Here is a 19,401-nt window from a genome sequence, read left to right as displayed (position 1 = left end):
AAAGATCTACATTTTTTGTACTTTCTCCTGCTCATGCAGTCCTGGATGTTTTTTGTAAGTCTCGTTCTGAACAACTTGTGTTCTACTCAGTATTCACTGCATTTGACAGATCCTATGCTTTCACCTTTTTCTTTGCCACTTTTACTGAGGTTTTTACTGCGTCTCAGAATTCCAACATGCATTCTCTCCAGTTTTAGTAGAAATTTTCTAACAGTCTGTCTCAAGTGTTGCACCCCAAAATGCGGAGCACTTCACCTTGTTGTCTCCATCCTTTATTCTCTGCTGGCTGTCCTAAGGCGTTTGAGGGGTTTGTCTTCCACCACTGGCACACCCAGCTCACCGTCCCCCTCAGTTCCCTTCTTTGGGACGCAGTCCTTGTGCCACGTTTCTCTTTACACATCCCCCTGTTGCTTTTGCACTGATTGCCTTGTCAGTTGAATTTCTTTGCCTCTGTTTACTTTCTTTTTGTCTTTGGCTAGCCTGTTTTATTGAGCTCTTCGGCCGATGACTCCCTTTTTTATTCTCCTTCAGTCTCCTATTTAACAGTCACATTTCAATTATTATTCAGCTCAGTGTAAGGTGACTACCAAGACTCCCAAAAGTAGCCTCAGGTGTAATCAATTGCCCAGAAGTTGTTGACTTCAGGCTTCCACTCAGAGCTGGTTAATGAGAAAAAAATTCAGGATCCTGCACCCGGAGATTTGGGAAAAAAAAAAAAAAAAAAAAAAAAAAAAAAAAACAAAAAAACAAGAACCTCAGGGTCCACCAGAGATCAAGTCTCTTCATTCTTTCCTAATCTGGCCATTAAAATAAAATCTAAAAACTATGAATTAACCATAAATTAGACACAGTTTATTTTCCACTTGGGATAATTTCCTATGTGTGTTCTGAAAAACCTGGTCTGTCTTTTAAATGTACACCATCCTTGCTGCCTGTGAAAGGGAGCCAGTGATCTGCATGACAACACACTTGATCTTCTTCCAATAGTCAAAGTCATCCTGAGCTTTCTCAGCAGCAATATCAAACTCCCTTTAGTGTGTGTATGCGTGCGTGTGGTGGTTTTTGTTGGAATTGCTTCTTCATTATTAGAAGACAGTTGCTAAAGAATATGTTTAGCAAATTTCTTCTCATTTTCTTCGTCAAATTAGTCAGTTGTTCCAGTCGAGGAATTCCAACTCAGTCTTGCTCTTCACATTTTAAAAATCTCTCTTCATCCATAAAACATTTCTTCTTTAAAGATATTGACATTTTCTTACCTAGCATCTCAAAAGAGTTTAGAAAATCCACTTTGAGAGCAGCATATTGGAATCGAGGCACTAGATTACAAATTTCTACTTGATCACAATATAAGCCAGATAATTTACGTGTTTCTAATTTAAATATAAAAGCTTTCATATATTTAGAATAAAAATTGCCTTCTAAATGAATGAACAACTCAGAAAAGCATAACTAACAGTGTGAGAGAGGTTACTGCAATGGGTACAAGGGGGGTTGATCCCCGGAGGGGGAAAAAAAAAATACTATAGTGTGAAAATGCAATCTAAAAAGGTGCTACTTTATGTACTACACATATCTGCACTGCAAGAGATATAAATTCAAAGGCTGTCAAGGAAGCCTAAAACCCATAAACACCTCAAGATCATAAAGCTTTCAGCTTTAAGATTTTAATAGGAAAAACCAATAGCTGAACTCTCTACTCTGACCAAAGTTTCAAATAGAATCAAAAGATGTTGAACTTCATTACATTTGGTTAAAAGTGACAAAAGTGGCTGTAAAGGCTCAAAGCCCTGATCACAGGAGTCCCTTTCATCTCTGCTGGGAGACAAGACAGATGTTCCTGCCAAGAGCTCGGTGTCAGCCCGACAGGAGAGCATTCCAGGGGTCTCTGCCTCTCACTGCCCTGCCTGCAGTGGCCTGGAAGCCGTGGCAGGATGGCCAAGAAAAGAGCGTGGATTATCATCAGTCTCACAGCAACACCAGGTACCAACAAAAACTGCTTCCATTTCTCTGTGCAGGATCTAGTTAACTTGGCTCCTTTTAGTCCGGCTCCAAGAAAATAAGGAGCCTTTGTTTGAACATCCAAAGTGTCAAGGTCAGGACAACAGCAAAGTACAACATCAAGCAACACATTTGAGGGGATGGCTCTGGAGCAGCTGGTTAGCTTCCATGATGAATGGGAATTACAGCAGTTTTCAAGAGACCAACAGAAGGCTGGCAGGGTCCTAATCAGCTATAACATCAGTAGTAAAGATCTAAGGAGACTAGAGCATTTCCAAAACTAGAAACTTCTCTGGGCTTTAGTTTCAATAATTATAGCTGTGACAGCTGGACGGTGTGGGTACATGACTGGAATGGGTTGGAGTTTTTGACATATGGTGCTATTGGAATCCTGTCTGTCAGGAACGGAGCAGAAAATTACCCCCAACAACGGGGGCTGCAGCACGTGTCACCCTGTCTCCAAGTAAAGGAGCAGGGGTGGCATTTTTGCAGGTTAACATTCAGCAAATGACAAAATGTCATTCAAGTAATGTCACTTGAACATCGGTGCAAAGCGCAGCAGGGTCACAGGGGCCATTTAACTTAACTGGAGGAAGCACATTGGCATGCCTGGTTTTCCTTCTGCTAACTAAATTTCTGGCTGGTCTTATCCTCCAGGAATAACCATTTGGTGCTGAAGCTGCAGCAAGTGGCCTCACGTGGCTTGAAAGAGACTCCAGGTGTGCTGAACAATAATTTTAGACAGTTACTTCTGCCTAAGTGTGCCCCTGATAAGGTCTTTTTCCATCCTGCATCCCTTTTTCCATCTTCCATCCTGTTGGAGCCTGTAAAAAACTCACACACGCCCTGAGAGAGGGTAAGCTCTATGCTCCCCATAAATAGATAGTTCCATCAAAAAGCACCATGTAGTGGCCAGTAATTATTTTTTCTTTACATTCTACTTATTAAAAATGAATGTAAAAACTCTGAAGCAAAAGATGTTCAGCATAATGAAATGACACAGACCTGTTTGTCAGCCAGACCATCACTCTGCTCAAGGCCTATTTCTGCTAGGAAGGATTGCTGAACTAAAGGTTGTCAAGGCAGAATTTTATCTCACTTTTCCTCAAGCTCTGAGCTGTGCATGCTGAAATTAAACCCTCTCATTACTACTCCCCCTTCCCTGTCATTCCTCTTTCTGTTGCCAAATTTGCCATTAAGGGCATTTTCCTAGCATACACACAGAAATATATTCGTTCACCTTGCAATTGCCAGGCCAGAAACTATTTATTTTTTTCCCTTTCCTGGGATTCTTTTGTGGCACAAAACCTCCTCAAAGCAGCCCATTCCAAAATGCAGGAATTTTGGAGGACACCGTGGATGAACAAGGAACTTCTGCTGATACGGAAATGTTGGTCAAAATGCAGGGATGGACAACAGAAATCCAACCAAAACTAGTGAGGAATATTAGGAAGGAAAGGAAAAGTTACCTTGAGCACAAGATCAGCAAAAGGAAGGTTGAAAAAGGTGTGGGCCCACAGAGGAGAGGGCACAGGAGATTCACTGACAAAGAGCTGGTAAAGGCACTGAGTGTTTTTCATTCTACTTTTACATGGAAAGTTTGGACACAGGTTTCCATGTCCCTGGAAGACAGGCTGTAAGACATGGGAAAACTTCATTAAAATGTTTGCTTAGTTAACAAGAGGATGGTCAAATACTGACCCAAGGACCCAGGGAGGCTCTGTCTGTGAAACAAAGCAAAACTGCACAGGTCCTGGGCAGCCTCACTCAGCCGGCCCTGCTTTGGGCTGATCTCCACACCTACATTCTGATAGGATTCTGGGCTGAAAAACGGCAAAGTTTAGAAAACACCGCAGTAACACTTTTAATTGGTGCTAAAAGATCTACTTTAAACCAGTAAAACTGCAGAATTAAACCTGGAGTGCAGGGTTTTTCCAGATGCATATATATATGAGCTTCCACAGCATGAGGAGTTTTAGGTAATATACATTCTAGGAATATTGACTCAGTAACTCATGCTTCTTTTCTACATTACATGCCATGATCTGAAATTTTTGGCAATTAATGATGACTCGGAGGAAATAGATGCCCTTTAAAGGATGAACAGAAATACAAATATACTTTAATCCCAAAGTATCTTATTAGATATTTTCTCGCAAAAACGTGGGCAAACTCTTTTCAAGCAGCATTTCTACGGGCAAGCTCTATCTTAAATTCTAACATTTTTCTAGTTTGAAGTAGTGTGGACCTCTTTTCTCACCATCCCCTGGTATTCTGGGATGCCCCTTCCCGGTCTTTGTTCATGTCTCAGAGAGCTTTCCTCACATTCATTATGTTTAGGAGGGAGAGAGAGGAGGAACCTCGTTACATGGTAACATGAAGGTCATTTCACAGACGAAGAAAAAAAGGAGAGAAAGGGGAAGAGGAAAGAGAATGAGACCCAGAACTGTAAAACTAATAAGCAGGATAAGACAAATACAAGGGACTACTTTTTGCACATTCTCTTGAGTGCTGAAAAACAATGAACTTTGGTTTCCAGTACATTTAGTGCTCTGTCTTAAGCAGGGTTCTCAAATGTGTTAAAAAATACCATATGGGGCTTAGTGTTTTTGATTGGAAATGCATTAATGTGGGACAACTGGCTTTTCCAGAAGAAAGAAATTTCAAACAGGAGAGGGCTGTTATTATTTATATGAGCTGAGATCATCCCTTTTTACTGATTCATTTAGACTGATGCCAACTAGAGCTGAAAACAAGCATTTCTTCTTAAAGAAATTATGAAATTACTGTAGACTTTGATCTAACATCACCCAAGTTCTCATTTACAGGGACTCACAGCACAAACATTAGTCACTGGAAATATGTACTACATTGCATATCTTACAATACACAAAAGGAGAGAGAAGCCTATTTGATCAAAATATTTGGAACCACAACCTGAAGTCAGATTTGACAGAACTAACTTCTGTTTTTTCTACTTCAGATACTTACATTAATTACTTTCTAGTAGAAAGTGGATGTCTCAGAAAGTAGCAAGACTCTCAACACTCACATCCCTTTGGCTTCTTTCCCACCATTGTAAAACATGTCTGTCCAAGAAGCTGTTTTCCAAAAATGTGCACACACAACTACATGCTCAAATAGAGTGTACATTTATTTGTTTCTATTTGCAAATATTTGAACTGTGCTCTTTTTTTTCTGCCAGATTTGGCATACAGTGTTTGCAGCTTAAAAATCTCCCCTTAGGCCTGTAAGACTATCCTGGTTGAGGGGAAAAAAAATATTTTAAAAAATCAAAGAACAACTGCCCTCAAGCCACATCACGCAATGATTAAATATGAAATACATATAACACCAATAAAAGAAAAGCACAAAAAGCGGATTAACAAGATACTCAACTCCATGCAGTTTAACTGAAACACTGAATTAGGATGGTGGCTGAAAGTCGCTGTTACAAGTCACCAAAGGGTTATAACAATGGCCAAGACAAAAAGGTTATATTCTCAGAGCAGCTTGCTCTAAAAGAGAGCATGCTATCGTAGTTTGATGAAGAAACGTGAAATACAAAGTGTCAAAGAGAAGAAAATGCAATCAGTTCACTGATCCTACACTGAAGAATTAAAGAAGGCAATAGCCTTGAGGAATGAAGGCACCTCTGATCTTTCGCACAGCATGGGCTGCCTGTGTTCCCCTTGTCAAACAGTAAATAATCAAAATCAATGGGAGGTAGAAGAAGTCTGAAAAACTCAAAGGAAAAATAATTTCCCAGATATACCAGAAATAAAAGTCATTCCCGTGTTATATAATTCTAATTATTAGCAAAATAGAAGAGGCAGAGACCCGGACTAAATCTTTTACTCTGTATTTCACTGATATCTGTGAGGGTCTGTGGTATTCTGGGGTTATATTTTCAGCTCAGTATATTTTCCTGACTGATCATTTGGGCAGAACTCATCTTCATCCCCGTGGGGAAACAAGTCCAACAACCCCCAGGAGAGCTCAGCTTGGGCAAAGGTACCGGGGGCACCAGCATCAATCCTAATACTTTGTGACCAAACACAGCCAGGTTAACTTGAAGGCCAAAACTCTGTCACACATCAAAAGGATGGATAAATTCTCGTGTATGAAGCCAGTGCAACAGGAGAATTTGCTACTGTGAAAAAGGAAGTCCCTTTCAGTCCTCTGGATTCCTTTCCTCCCCTCACTTTCTGCATTCCAAATTCACAGGTTTAGGAAGAGGAGGCACAAGCTGTGACCACCACAGTGATGCCAGAGATAACAGGTATGCCAAAGTCGCAGGCTTCTGAGTAAGACAGGCACACGGGACATAGCAGAGAGCACCAAGAACACAGACAGACCTCTCAGCCCAAGTTAAAGGGGCTGTCTCTCCACCTCACTTCCCTCCATATGTATTCAGGGTAGGAAAAACTCAAGCAAATTAATTCCTTGAAAAAAGTATGTCCTTGATATTCATTACGGGTGAGTAGCTGTTAATTTCCAGCCTTCTTCTGGAATGGTACAGTTCCTCTGTGTGCCATTTTGGTGGGCTGGCTTAGACCACCACACACCGACGTGAAATTCAGGAGAAAATCCGGGCTTTCTGTTCCCTGAAGTCAGCAAAAGCTTAGAGTATTGCTGAGATGATAACAGCTGCCAGGCTCTCAAGGGATGGGTTTTGCCCATGTTGCTCTTGAAATGAATGATGAATAACATTAGAAACATCCTCACTGATACAGGCTGACAGTTGCCTTTATTTTCTAGAGCAAGGACTGCATCAAATAGAGGACATGGCCCTGGAAAACACCACGGTTTGAGGCTACATCATGAGCCCCTCACTGTGTCAGGCAGCTTTACACAGAGCCTAGGAGCAACGGAATGAAGGGAGAAAGTGCCTAATCCAAGAGGTAAAAAAGGGCCTCTTTCGGGACAGTTGTGTGGGTCTTCAGCAGCTCACTGACTTTCTCCTCTCCAGGTCTTACTGGAAGATGAGCCACTTGACTTTGTTGTCAGTACACCATTCACTGATGATCCTGGGACTGCTGCACTTGTGTCAAACTGCATCTGGGCATTCTGGTAAGTGAGTAACTTCAAAGGCAGAGCTCCTTGGTAAATCTGTTACAATAACTGGGCCTCATCCAGAGCACTTAAATTAGGAAGCCACTTCTGCAGTATCTACCCAGAGCACACAGCTCCTGAAATAGCAACTAGGAGGAGTCTGAGTACTCTCGGATGTTCTCAAAGTGGGAGACCCTAGATACTAAATACAGCATTGGCGCTGGGGTCACACTGCCAGCTGGGACAATACAGCTGCGTCATCGTGTTTAACACCATCTACATTTCTGACACATCAGCTGAGCCCCTGGGTGATTTCAAAGAGGCTAATTATAACTACCTCTTCCTCTTACTAATGGTGCCACAAAAGAGTAATGACCACACTCGTTCAGCAGATCTGGCCTCTGGGGAGCAGGACATTCAGTGACTCAGCAGCCTCCTGCAGCCCCGTGTGTGCCCAGAACCTCCAACAGGCAAGGACTGAGATCCCTGCCCAGTACTCTATGAGCCGCTTCATGGGCTTCCAGTGCTTCCAGGGACAGGCAGACACAATAATCTGCCTTCCCAGAGCATAGGACCCCAGTCTAGGTTACATCCACCTGCCCCCTGTGATTTAAAGCATTTGTTTCAAAAAGGTATTCAGTGCATGCAGGAATAAAAACAAACGAGCAAACAAACTGCCGATGTTTCAAACCACTAAAAAAAGCCTGTAGACAGTCTTTTCAAAAGACCAGCATCAATATGCAGTTTGTAATTGTCTTGTCACATACTGTATACTGACTTTCATGACTTTTCCCACAGTATTTCAGAGGTTGTTATAAATGCCAACTCAGAAGGGAAGTGGGTGTTTCACCTCTGACTAATGGCAGCATTTACTAGCCTGAAGATCTCTTCTTTTATCCATCTAATAAACTGGTTTGTCAGTAGATAATACGAAATTCCATCTGACACACTTGAAAACTAAGTGCCAGACTCAGAGTATATTTCCGTTTCAGTACACAAGACTTTATCCATGGAGCTCCTATCAGCTTCAGTAACAGCATCCATGCTGTTCCCCTCTCATATCAAAGGGGGAGCAAGCCCCCAGCTGAACACAGCCCAGACTTGTACAAACCCCTGGGTAGAATAACTTTTAAGGCAACCTTAGGATTTTTCTGCCTGATTTTTCTTCCAAACACAATAGGCCTGGAAACTACTGAAGGTCTGTTGGACATAACAGAGGTGGGTGGAATTTGATTTTGCTCATCCTTTCAAAATGCCTCTGAGGTTTGTAAATATTCACTGTGGTGCTAAGGTTTTGAGAAAGCAGTTATGCAGCAAATTTGAATGATTAATGATCCAAGACATTTTAACACATTATTTCTCTATTTTCAACATAAATAGCGTGTAAAGGGTGTTTAAAACCTTAACGAATCGAACTATATGAGTAAATAATGTTAATCATTTTAATTGCCCGGTAGTCTGAAATTAGATTTAACAGTCTGATAATGTATAACTTTAAAGGAATACAACCCTGCTCTATAAAAAATCCCTTCCAAGCCAATTCTAATAATTTCTATTTATCTTTTATGACATTAACTGTTCCACCAGTCTGCCGACAGACAGCCTTACGCTCACATTTAGTTTAAATGCAGCGCAGTACAGTTTTTCATTATCATTAACGTGCTCCTGGTGGGCAGAGTGCAATGCAGTGGCACTGGTCACACTTCATTGCTTTATCTCATATGACAAAGAGAGATGATGTGCTTCAGCCCAGGCCAGAAGATGAAAGGAAAGGTGGCCATGGCAAACTCCCCCTGCTGCCGGGGAGCCGCGGCCGGGCTGCGTCGTGTGACTCGCTAACAGCGCGAAGGGGCAGACAAATAGATTTTCCTCTATATTTATAACCAGCATCATTCTTCCTTTCAGGCCTTTCAGTGCAGGTAGCTGTTTTATATGAAATGAACAATCTTTATAGACGTACCAGAGCTATAACAAGGCTGATTTTCAGCGAGGCTGAGGTATATAACTCTTACAGAATTGTCAGGCTTCTTGCTCAACAAATCAAGCCTAACTTATGATGTTTGCAGTGTAATTTTTATTCCTGTTTGACTAGCCAACTACCCAGTGGTAATAGGATGTTAGAAAAGGGCAGTAGCAATGTTTGTACATGCCATGATTGATAGGCAAACTCTGCATTTTTCATTTATATCTCCTGATTCCAAATCAGTTAAGTTTAGGAAAAATGAAACAAAATGGCAAGAAAAATGCTTGCAGATTGCAGCCCAGCGCTCTCGTAGATCTGAGTTCAGCCCACATCTGCTAGGATTGTCTGGAAACATTAAGATATCTAAATGAAAATCAATACTATATGTGCCAGCATTTACTACCAAGAACAAGTATCAAGAGACCTCAGCTAATCAGGCTTTCAAGCTTGTACTTGAGCCATAGTCTGAACCCCAGGGGTGTCCTAATTGGCCCAGACTAATCATAGAAGAGTTAAATTTATAACCAGCAAAGACATCTTGTTTTTCTTACAAGTCATCATTTTGAAAGGGAAAGCCTCACCTGTGTGGTAGCGACGAGTGGTGAGAGCCACCGGTCATGCAAGAGCTGCTGCTCACCTGTCAGAGGTAAAGGAAAGACTAATTTACTGTCCTCCATAAAACCAGTCAGGCACATTTAAGCTTTTGGTGGGTATATAGTGCTATCAAACCTTTCACATGAACTGCATATTTTCTCAACTTAAAAGCTCTGCACTTAACGCTCCTGCACTGGGAGATAGAAGGTTTATATTTTAGAGGTAAAAGACCCTCCATGCACTGTGATCTCCTAACCTAATTTTTTGAGCCAGCTAAATAAATGCATTTCCAAATCAAACTCTCTTGGCAGAACTTGGTTTTCTTTTTCTTCTGCAGTGGATGCAGATGGGCATAGAAGCCAACACACAGCAGCCCAGTTCATAAGGTACAGAGACAAAGACGTGAATTATTTTTCTATGCTAAGAAAAATTCCCTTGTTTTAAAATAAAAGTGTGCACAATATCTTTTGGAAGACTGTTAAATCGTACTGTTAAAAATTATACTGCATCAGGGGATTGGGTTCCTAATATTTGTATTCGGGATGCCAAATGAGAGCAGATTTTATCCTATTTTCAACAAATTAAACACAAATATGTAAAATGTTTATAAAACTCAGTCCTCTATTTTGGGCTTATTTTGAGCAACTTAATAATTCTGCATAGATTTCTTTAAACAGAACAAAATAAAATGATGAATTAAGCCTGGAAATGCATAATCTAATGTTTTCCAGCTTCCTTCAAAAGCACATGTGAACATCCCTGGAGATTCACATCTACCAGAAGTTTAATAGCATTATTTAGATTCTTTGTGTCCCATACGTTAGATGTATTTTTAATGTCAACCTCTGAAAACAAAACAAAAAGTTGTCAGATATCCTATTCCTCCTCACCACGGTTAATGGTTTCCTAGACAGTGCATTCATGGAGACATCCTGGCACGAGGTGATCAGTGAAAGCTTGCTTCTCTCATGGCATGATGTTTCCCTTGGATTCTCATCTCCCACCGGTGCCCGCTGTGAAATTTTGTCAGTTCTTTTCCCTCCAAGGAGCTCTCTTGTCCCCCCATGCTGTAAGCTACTGCGTTATCTTCCTGAATCAGTCTTCCTGTCTCTGCTGCTTCACCTCCCACTTCTTGTGGGACAAGAAGGCTATCTTCATCTTCCCCTTCAGTCCTGTGCCTGATAACTCACTGCTCTCACTCTGTGCAGCACAGAACAAGGTAATGAACAAAATAAAGGAGATACAGAATCTCAGTCCAACCCACACACAGAAAGGCAAGCACGAGTCTCTCCTAAACAATTCTATTATCTCACTCTGTATTTCTAGCCTGGAGGCCACGATTGCCAGTCTGCAGGAATATACCGGAAAGCATTCCTAACACAAAATTAGGTTCAAGCATACCATCTGCCTTTGCTGTACTGCTTCCCCCCTCAAAAGTAATGTAAACAAAAATACTTAGTATTTCTTCATATCTTCAGAACACTTTTAGTACAAACTGTTGATTTCTCTTTACCCAAAACAAGAGTCCAGTCTCATCATGTTTCAAACACTTCAGAAGAAAGCAACAACTCTTGCACCAACAGAATTTTCCTCTTACACAAAACCACAGCTCTCACAACTCCACTTCCTGGCTCTGACTGACATTGTTTAATAAATCCTTTTGGAGTGGTTTAGGGGACTATCATTTCCAACTCTCCTCTCTGCTTCTCCACTCCCAGTTGTCACACACGTGACAAAACAAAGATTTGTTCTGTAGCTGTTCCACTTCATAACCAATGGAAGAATTTTATTTTTAAATTAATGCGTCTGATCGTGAACTAAGAACAGTTCAAGTGCAGTACCATTCAAGAGCACCATGCGCTCTGGCAGTGGCCAATGCTCCCAGTGAGATGTTGAAGGGAGAGGATGCAGGGAGAGCCTGGACCTTTGTCTGCAGAAGGGAAGGTGGCTGAGCTGCAGGAGGTGGAGAGAAGGCTGCACAACATCGGAAAGGCTGAGGAGGAATTAGACAGCTCATTCCAAGCACAGCCTGCAGTGGATGCCCAGCACACAGCCAAAACCTCCTCCACCAGGACGCAGAAGGCAAGGGGGCCAACAATGCAGGAGAATGGAAGCTTCCACCAGCAAGGACCTGCAGGAGGATGAGACTTCCCCCAAAGCCAGAGGTGCCCTTGCAGAACTGCTTCACTGTTCTGCAGACTGAAGAAGACCTGTCACATCAGGAACAATACTGGAGACGAGTAAGGCAGTCCTCTTTTTCTTTTCTTTAATTTATTTTAATTTGGATGGCTTTTATTTTTGCCATCCGTTGAATGCTCCTGCAAGCTCTTGTGCTATCAGTAATCTTAATCCAGGTCTTCAGAAAGACATTTCAGCACCAGGAATCCATTGCAAAAAAGATCCTACCTCTAGCTATCTTCAGCTGACATCTTAGCCCAAACAAATCCAACACCGAAAAATCAAACTGGTTCCAATAGAATCAGGATTTTTTTTTCCACATTTTTTCTGGTATTACTCTGGCTTGACCCCTCATATAAAAGGCAGGCGTAAAGAGCCAGCCTTGTAAACATTCAAGCTGAACTGAGCAGAAACACTACACTATTGCCACTGGGGTTCTGTTTCATCCAGACAGACACAAAGAAAAGAAAATTTAGATATTTGGATGAAAAAAAAGGAAGACAAATACCTCTAGATACTTACAGCATTACAACAAGGCAAAAAGTCAATTAATAACTCTGCTGTTGAAGGGTGTTTCCTCCCCCCCTTCTTCAGTTTTGCAGCTTTGTTGAGCTGACTGTTAAAGCTGACAAGAACAGTTTGATGCATGAGGAACAGACATGATTGCCCCAAGGCAACAAGGACCACTCCCTTTGCAGCAGCCTCTGCAACTCCACAGAGGGTAAATCAGCCCCAGCAGATGCTCAATTGTAAAAGAGGAGCCCTGCCCCAATCCTGCTGGAAGGAAAGTCTTCTGCAAAGAGTAGAGAAAGGTGTACAAGTCCTCTGCAGAGCTGAGAGCTGGGCCCAAGTCACCTCAAACTCTCATTGAAAAGATGATTGATTCTGCTCTATTTTGCTTCTTCCAGCAAAACATTGCAGGATGTTTTCTCTGCTGCTTGCCTCCAAGTTTGCTGCATTTGTTTGCCAAGTCCTGGGGCTGTCAAACGAACATGAACTCCCCCTGACGGTGCACACCTATTTTCCTCGTGTTGCAAATCCTCCTTTTCACTAGCAGCGCACAGTACAAACACACGTAGAATTCTACTCATTTTCATGTGATACTGAATGAAACGACTTAAAGCTTATGCCAAATTAACAATCTTTTCTTGGCAATTTCACACCAGGATTCTATGCCAACTTCTGTTTAACAAGCAATGTTATTAACAGAGAAAATAAGGTTTTTTGTTTCTGCTTTGATTTGCCTACTTGAATCTTCTGGTGTAGTGTTTTCCCGTGCACGTGCATGTCTAAAAACCTAACAAGAGCAAACAGCTCTATTATTTCCATAAAAATTGTTCCTGTGCAGCAGTTCTAGAAAGTCTAGAGTTTGGGGGTTATTCGAAATATATTAAAATCAGTATTCAAAGCAGAGTTTCAAGGCACAAGCCTCAGAGTCTCCTCTAGACTGCACTATCACACACTCCAAGAGCTGGCTTTTCTGCGAGGATCTCGCCTCTTAGTGCTGCTCAGGAAGTAGAGATGAATCAGAAATGAGATTTAACCAGCCAACAGATTACTCCCCTGGCACGGGGAACACAGTGCTGCTACCGTGCCAGCTCTCCTCCTGCCACCCACCATCTCAGCATATGGGGTGTGTCAGGAGTAAAAAGGCAGCAGAACAGCTCCGCGATGCATTCCTTCCCCCCCTGCCCCCTCCAGCTCCGCGAAGTCGTCGGCACTCCTGGCAGCTCTCAGAGCAGCCTACCAGCAGTGCGGAGAATACAAGGTCAGGCAGGAACGCAGGAAGGGAACGACTCTCCCTCTCCTCCCTGGGCTGAGCATCAGTGCCTGATTCAAACGATCCTCATGAGCTCAAGAGGATACTTTATACCGTACGCAAGCGAAAACAAAATTTCACAAAATGTTTACACCGCTCATGGAGTAATGTACAGCCAAATCACGAGTGATCTGACACCTTCTGCTTGCCCATTTCCTTCTTCAGCTTTATTTCCAGTGCTGTTAAACTTTTTTTTACACGTTCTTCTCTTTTGTTACTATTTTTTACTAAAGCAGAATCCTTAAATATTCTGTGTATATTTAGAGGTTCCCTGCGATGTACAGACGGGCTGTTCCTTCGAAATTAAATGATTCGGGCATTAACACTTGTCATTTCTCTGTGTGTGTATCTAAGATGTCTTCTGGAGCCCCTCTCCACGCTGTGTACCATGCACCAAGCCTGAACACAGAGCCCATTTTGTGGATGCTCCACAACTGAGCTCAGTGACCTAAAGCTGCTCTGTGTCTGTGACCAGACTTCAACTTGCATTTAGAGCGGGTACAATTCATGTCACCTCTCAGTTAAGACACTTCTACTGCTCCTTTGCTTGTATTCAATGTCTTTTGGACATAGAAAAGATTCTTTATGGCCTACAAATATATTCAGTAACAAAGGCAGAGTAAACCTGAAAGATTGCCAAATTTCATTAACCACAATCCTAAAAGATAAAATAAGTATAAAATAGGAGGTATATCTGCTATTATTTGCTGAAATCTGCATTGTTTTCAGTTTTAATTGTCCTGAAAAGGAGGGTCATCTACTCAGGCCATGTAAAGAGGGGGCTACCAAAAAGCGCTCAATAAAAGGTTTAGTCTCACTGAATTTCTGAAGACAAGGAAGAAATTCGTCTTTCACAACTCCTGGAGGCTGAGATGCATTATTAAAGAACAGATACTAAAGTACTGGCTGATTCTGCAAAAAGGACATGATATGACATAAAAAGGATGGAGTCAATTTAATATCATCCTTAGGTTCCAGAGTTAACAATTCATTAATTAATTTTAAAAAGGGTAAGCCTATATCTTTTACCTTGATGACCTAAGAGTCATCTGAATCTGAAACGTTTCCATACCAAAAGTACAGGGGGGGAAAAAAAAAACAAAACAACAAACCACACTCAGATACTTTTAATGGAAACTATGATCGTACAGATGTTGACGGTATACGAAAATGTTAGTTTCCTAACTGCAGCCTTGAGAGTTGATTTCTGGGGGAAAGTAAGTACTTGTACATTTTCTTTCCTTTAAGCCTCTTAGTAAGGAGTGCAAATAGTGCTCTTTGTAATACTCTAGAAAATTAATAGTGGCTATCAGAATAACTTTGTAAGTGACAGCAAACTAAAAATAACTGAATGTCAAGCAGTGACTTTAGAGTGACAAGTTTCCTAAGAGAATGTAGATTTCCTACATGTTGATGTAAGACTTGAACAAAAATGCTACAACTGCTTCAATAAAGTGAATTTTACTCTGGATATTAGCTGCCAGGCGTTTTTAATTCTCTTTCATAGAATTTGCCTGACTCTAAATATTAGTTTGTGATTTTTTTTTTTGTCTCTACTTCTCGCAATTTCTTATAATTTTTTTCCATGTTCTTTACCTTAAAAATCAGTTCTTTTTCATCGACTAAGCAAAGGCTCCACACCAAAGATGTAATTTTTTCAAAGCAATCCTTAGGCAGCTGAACTTTGCAAGTGTCCAGTATTTCTGAAAATCAAATTCTTTCTTCTCCAGGCAATGCTTATATGCTGTTACATCAGTTTAATTTGCACAGTCTAATCATCCTGATTTAGCTACCTATATATATCAAACTGAAGTGCAGCCACACCACTCTGCAGTGCCAGCAGAAGTTCCTTCTGCTGTTAATCACTGCACACAGTCCTGGGTTGGAAATACCCGCTCAGTACACAGCCCATGGTGCAGCATTCTCCTCCCCAGCCCTGCTCAAGCAGATTGCTCACAGATTGCCTGTCCTCTTGTGGGTAACTAATGTCCTCCATGATTTTCAGGTTCAGCAGTGGCACCACTTGCAGAAATGTTTCTTTACAGACAGCAGATAGAACAAGTCACATTTAGTGATTCTTCTTTATTTTGCCTTGCTACCAACTCCAAGACTATCTCCCCTGCTTCATTTGATCATTCCAGACCTTGGAGAATCAACCATAAAGCGTTACAAGGATGGAAAGGTCTTTTCATGGCTCATGTAAATCCATGAAGCCTACACAAACTTCTACTCACATACAAAAAAAAAAAAAAAAACAAACTTCCTACCCCTGAGCATCTTCGGAAGATCTACAAAGAGAGAGGCTGAGGTGAAGTAAGGGTGCTAAACAGCAGTTTGAAAAGGGGGGGAAAGAAACCATAAGGAATGAGTCCCTGTGAATCAGAATAATGGAGTTACTTCAGTCCCAGGGAAGGTTATTCACCCAAGCTCTCTTTTAAGAGAAACTCTAACGTTTTATCTCTTTGCAGAGAAGGTAGAATATTCTGGGCTTAAATGCCTGCAGACAGTTAAATTCTCTGTTACAGGAGAAAAAAAAGAAAAACCATAAAGACGAATAGCTTTGACCCCTTCAAACTATTTTCTGCACTTCTCGTATTACAATTGGCATCAAACACAAAATTACTAAGGCTTTTCATCGCTTCTTTTCTTTTCATTAAAAATGTCCTTGGCTGCATCGAGTTTAAAATATCACAATGCTGAAACAAACCAAAAAATTCTTAGTAATAGCGGCCTGAATGACAGAGTATTAGCACCTTTATCAGACGGGAAATTAACACAACACTGGATTGCACACAGTTTTTTAAAACAGATTTGACTAAGGAATCGTTGTTCATTAAGCCAGTACCACAGGAGAAGTGTCTCCACAATTTTAAATGTAATTAAAAAGTTGACAGGACATACATTTGAAGTATCCACCACTGAAACTCACTTTGATTTCTGTATTTTTCTGATGATGTTTGGGGGGTTTTGTATGCTCTGGTAAAAAAAAACTGCAATGCCATTAGTCACTGGATGTTTTTGTATCACATTCACTAGGTTCATAATCTTCTTGTTCTGCCTTTGCACATCATCACAAGCATTTTACAGTAGTTTGATAACAGTCGTGCAGTGAACCCTCTCAACCAGCACACTTTCTAAAAGGATGATAGTCCTGACGTATTTATAACATGCAGCTGTGCCACAACGATCCCGTGCAGCATATGGGTATTTCCTTTCATTGTCCCCTCAGAAATACTTTGAGAGGCCTTTAAAGTAACCTTCTCCATTTCCTTTTGAAAAGGGGGAGGGCAGAGAGAAAATTTCCACATTGTGGCTTCAGTCAGGCGGAGGACACGACTTGTGCAATCCCAATAAATCAGAGCATTCCCGTGTGGCAGAAGCAACAGGGGAATAGTGTGAGAGCAGAGCTACATGTTGACCTAAGCAAGAGCTTATCGAGAAATGATGTCCTCTTAAACAGACTCCTGTAGAGATGTTCTGCATTTCCTCTGACAAATTGTGAGCGCTCTGACTGTAACATTCCTAACAAAACAGGGCTGATTTAGCAATGCACAAACTGCCCATTATGCTGCTGCATAAAAAGGCCATTTAAAGCAAAGCCTTAGGACACTGCCCCACTGGAAACAGTACATCTGAAAAATTATCCCCATCTCATGCCACCAAAGCTGTTAACTACCCTAGGGAATATACCTCATTTACAATACAGACAAATGTTAACTTTAATGAGTTTTAAAACTGCCATTTTTCTCGTTTGACTTTGATAACACTCAAAATCTTAAGCAAATACTTGGATATTTTTTTTTCACCTGGAATACCATCTAACTGATATTGCCACAACATTAGTTTTCAGCTGTCCGTGTCTTTCCCCCACTCGAGTCATAATGCTGTGCAAAAGTGCAATTAAAAAGTACATCTACTCCAAAACAATTCTGGAAAGATTAAACAATCTATTTCAACAAACTGTTCCTCTCTGAAAACTTTGCATGCCAAGATTACTACTTGTCATTATCTTCCCAGGAGATGGAGTACCTTTTTTAAAAGTATCTCTAATGAGATCTACAAATCTATGGGCAAGACAGCTTGCTTTATTGTGTTTATAATGACAAAAAAATATTTTAAAAAGGTTATGGCTCTTGGGACTGATAAAAACACAATGGGGGTAAGGTCATTCGGAAATGCTAATAAAAGTTTTCATAAAATATGATGACTCTCAAGAAGTAATGTTGGCCTTGAAAAATAACTATGAAAGTCTATTTCCTGTGATGGTAAACACTCAATTTTTCTAGAGCTGGGTGACTCTCCAAGTCCTTTATTTGTTCTGTTGGGGCACAGCTGTAGCTGTTGGATTACCCCACGTATTCTATCAGCTGATGCAGTGTCTGTGCTGGAACTTCCCCCTCTCATACACGTTGCAAGGAAAGAGAAGAGCACGCACCTGCTGTGGCCACCAAGGTCACCTTAAGTTCCTAATCTCCCTGCCAGTGACATCCAACAAAGCCTTGTCCTAACCATACGAGAGAAAAATCCATACAAACCCTTTCTTTTCACACGGCATAATTTTCACGACGAGAAATTTTGAGAGATACAGTGAGAGTAGGTGATATCCTTATCTTCCTTTCCTTTAAACTGGTGGTCCCTTGCTCCAGACCCACAGCCAGGAGCTGAAAGGAACTGCCTTTTTCCAAGGAGAATTTCTTAGACAACAAGTCAGATTACTTTAAAAAAAAAAAAATCAAATAATGGATTTTCATGTTCAGGCAAAGTACTTGAAATAAAGCCAATGCTCTCTCTACCAAATTTTCCCCACCTGTGACCAGCCTTCAAAAACAATTTAAGAGCAATTTTGTATACAGTTAATGCAGACTATCAACACCTATGAAATCATTCAAAACAGACACATGTATTCTAGATTGTAGGTGTATTTTGCCTCAAAAAATTATGATATTAAATTAATTTGATTTTAGCTAACATTTTATCACAGTAAAAATAATTAAATAAATAGAGAAATTTTTTAAAAAAGCATTTAGAGCATTAGCAACTCAAGATGAGAGATTCTCAAAGCTGATTCTGGAAATACTCTGTGCTCAAATACATAAATTTAAAATAAAATGGTGAATGCTGAGCTGGTTTAAAACTCACAAAACTGATATTTCAAAACAAACTAAAATTACACAGATATTTTTAATCTTTTGGCTATGCAATTGCATATATATTTTTTCTATGTTTACCTTTATTCCACGAAAAATAATTCCTGTATTATATTATTTTATTTTTCAACAGGCAGAAGAGGCAAAGTAAGGATCCTCAGTTACTGTGTGTCAGCTTTGCCTCAAGCTACTTTGGGGTTTACTAAAAAAATTGTGATGGTGAGAGACACCAAAGGAAAAGGGGAAGGGCAGTAGAAACAAGGGATTGGGAGAGCAAAAGCAGACAAGGCTTATGGACAAGACGGATAAAGTCTCATTGCAACAAAGATCTCTGTAAGGAACCTAGATGCCAGATGTCCCAGGCAGAAATAGCACAATCAGTATAAAGATATCAGAGTCGAGTTAAAGCCGTTCCAGGTTCCTCCCGGTTTACCAATGAGGAAGAAATCCTCAAAAACAAGGGTTTTTTTGTCCTTCCCAAGCCATCACACCATGATACCTCACTATCAGATACCTCAGACACCTCAATTGTTTGACAGTAAAAGCCAGAGCGCTGTAGTGACAAAGGTTTAGGGCACCAAACCATGACCAAACTCCAATACAAAGACAACATCTGTGTTTGACACCATGGCCAATAGACCCAGTCA

At 40.9% G+C, this 19,401-nt stretch overlaps 1 long non-coding RNA gene across 1 annotated transcript in view; it reads right to left on the bottom strand.

The window, feature by feature from the left end:
- Nucleotides 1–19,401, bottom strand: part of LOC136295738 (uncharacterized) — a 198,835-nt gene that overhangs the window by 10,831 nt on the left and 168,603 nt on the right. Inside the window, exon 3 of the long non-coding RNA XR_010722784.1 lies at nt 9,598–9,653. This is a non-coding gene — a long non-coding RNA (uncharacterized lncRNA). The remainder of the gene's footprint in view (nt 1–9,597; nt 9,654–19,401) is intronic.

This window comes from Chamaea fasciata, unplaced genomic scaffold (genome assembly GCF_029207755.1).
Source record: "Chamaea fasciata isolate MVZ Bird 193981 ecotype frontalis unplaced genomic scaffold, bChaFas1.0.hap1 SCAF_12, whole genome shotgun sequence".
NCBI classification, from domain to species: domain Eukaryota; kingdom Metazoa; phylum Chordata; class Aves; order Passeriformes; family Sylviidae; genus Chamaea; species Chamaea fasciata.
The sequence above is the reverse complement of the archived record's forward strand: the minus strand, read 5'-3'. Positions and strand labels throughout refer to the sequence as shown.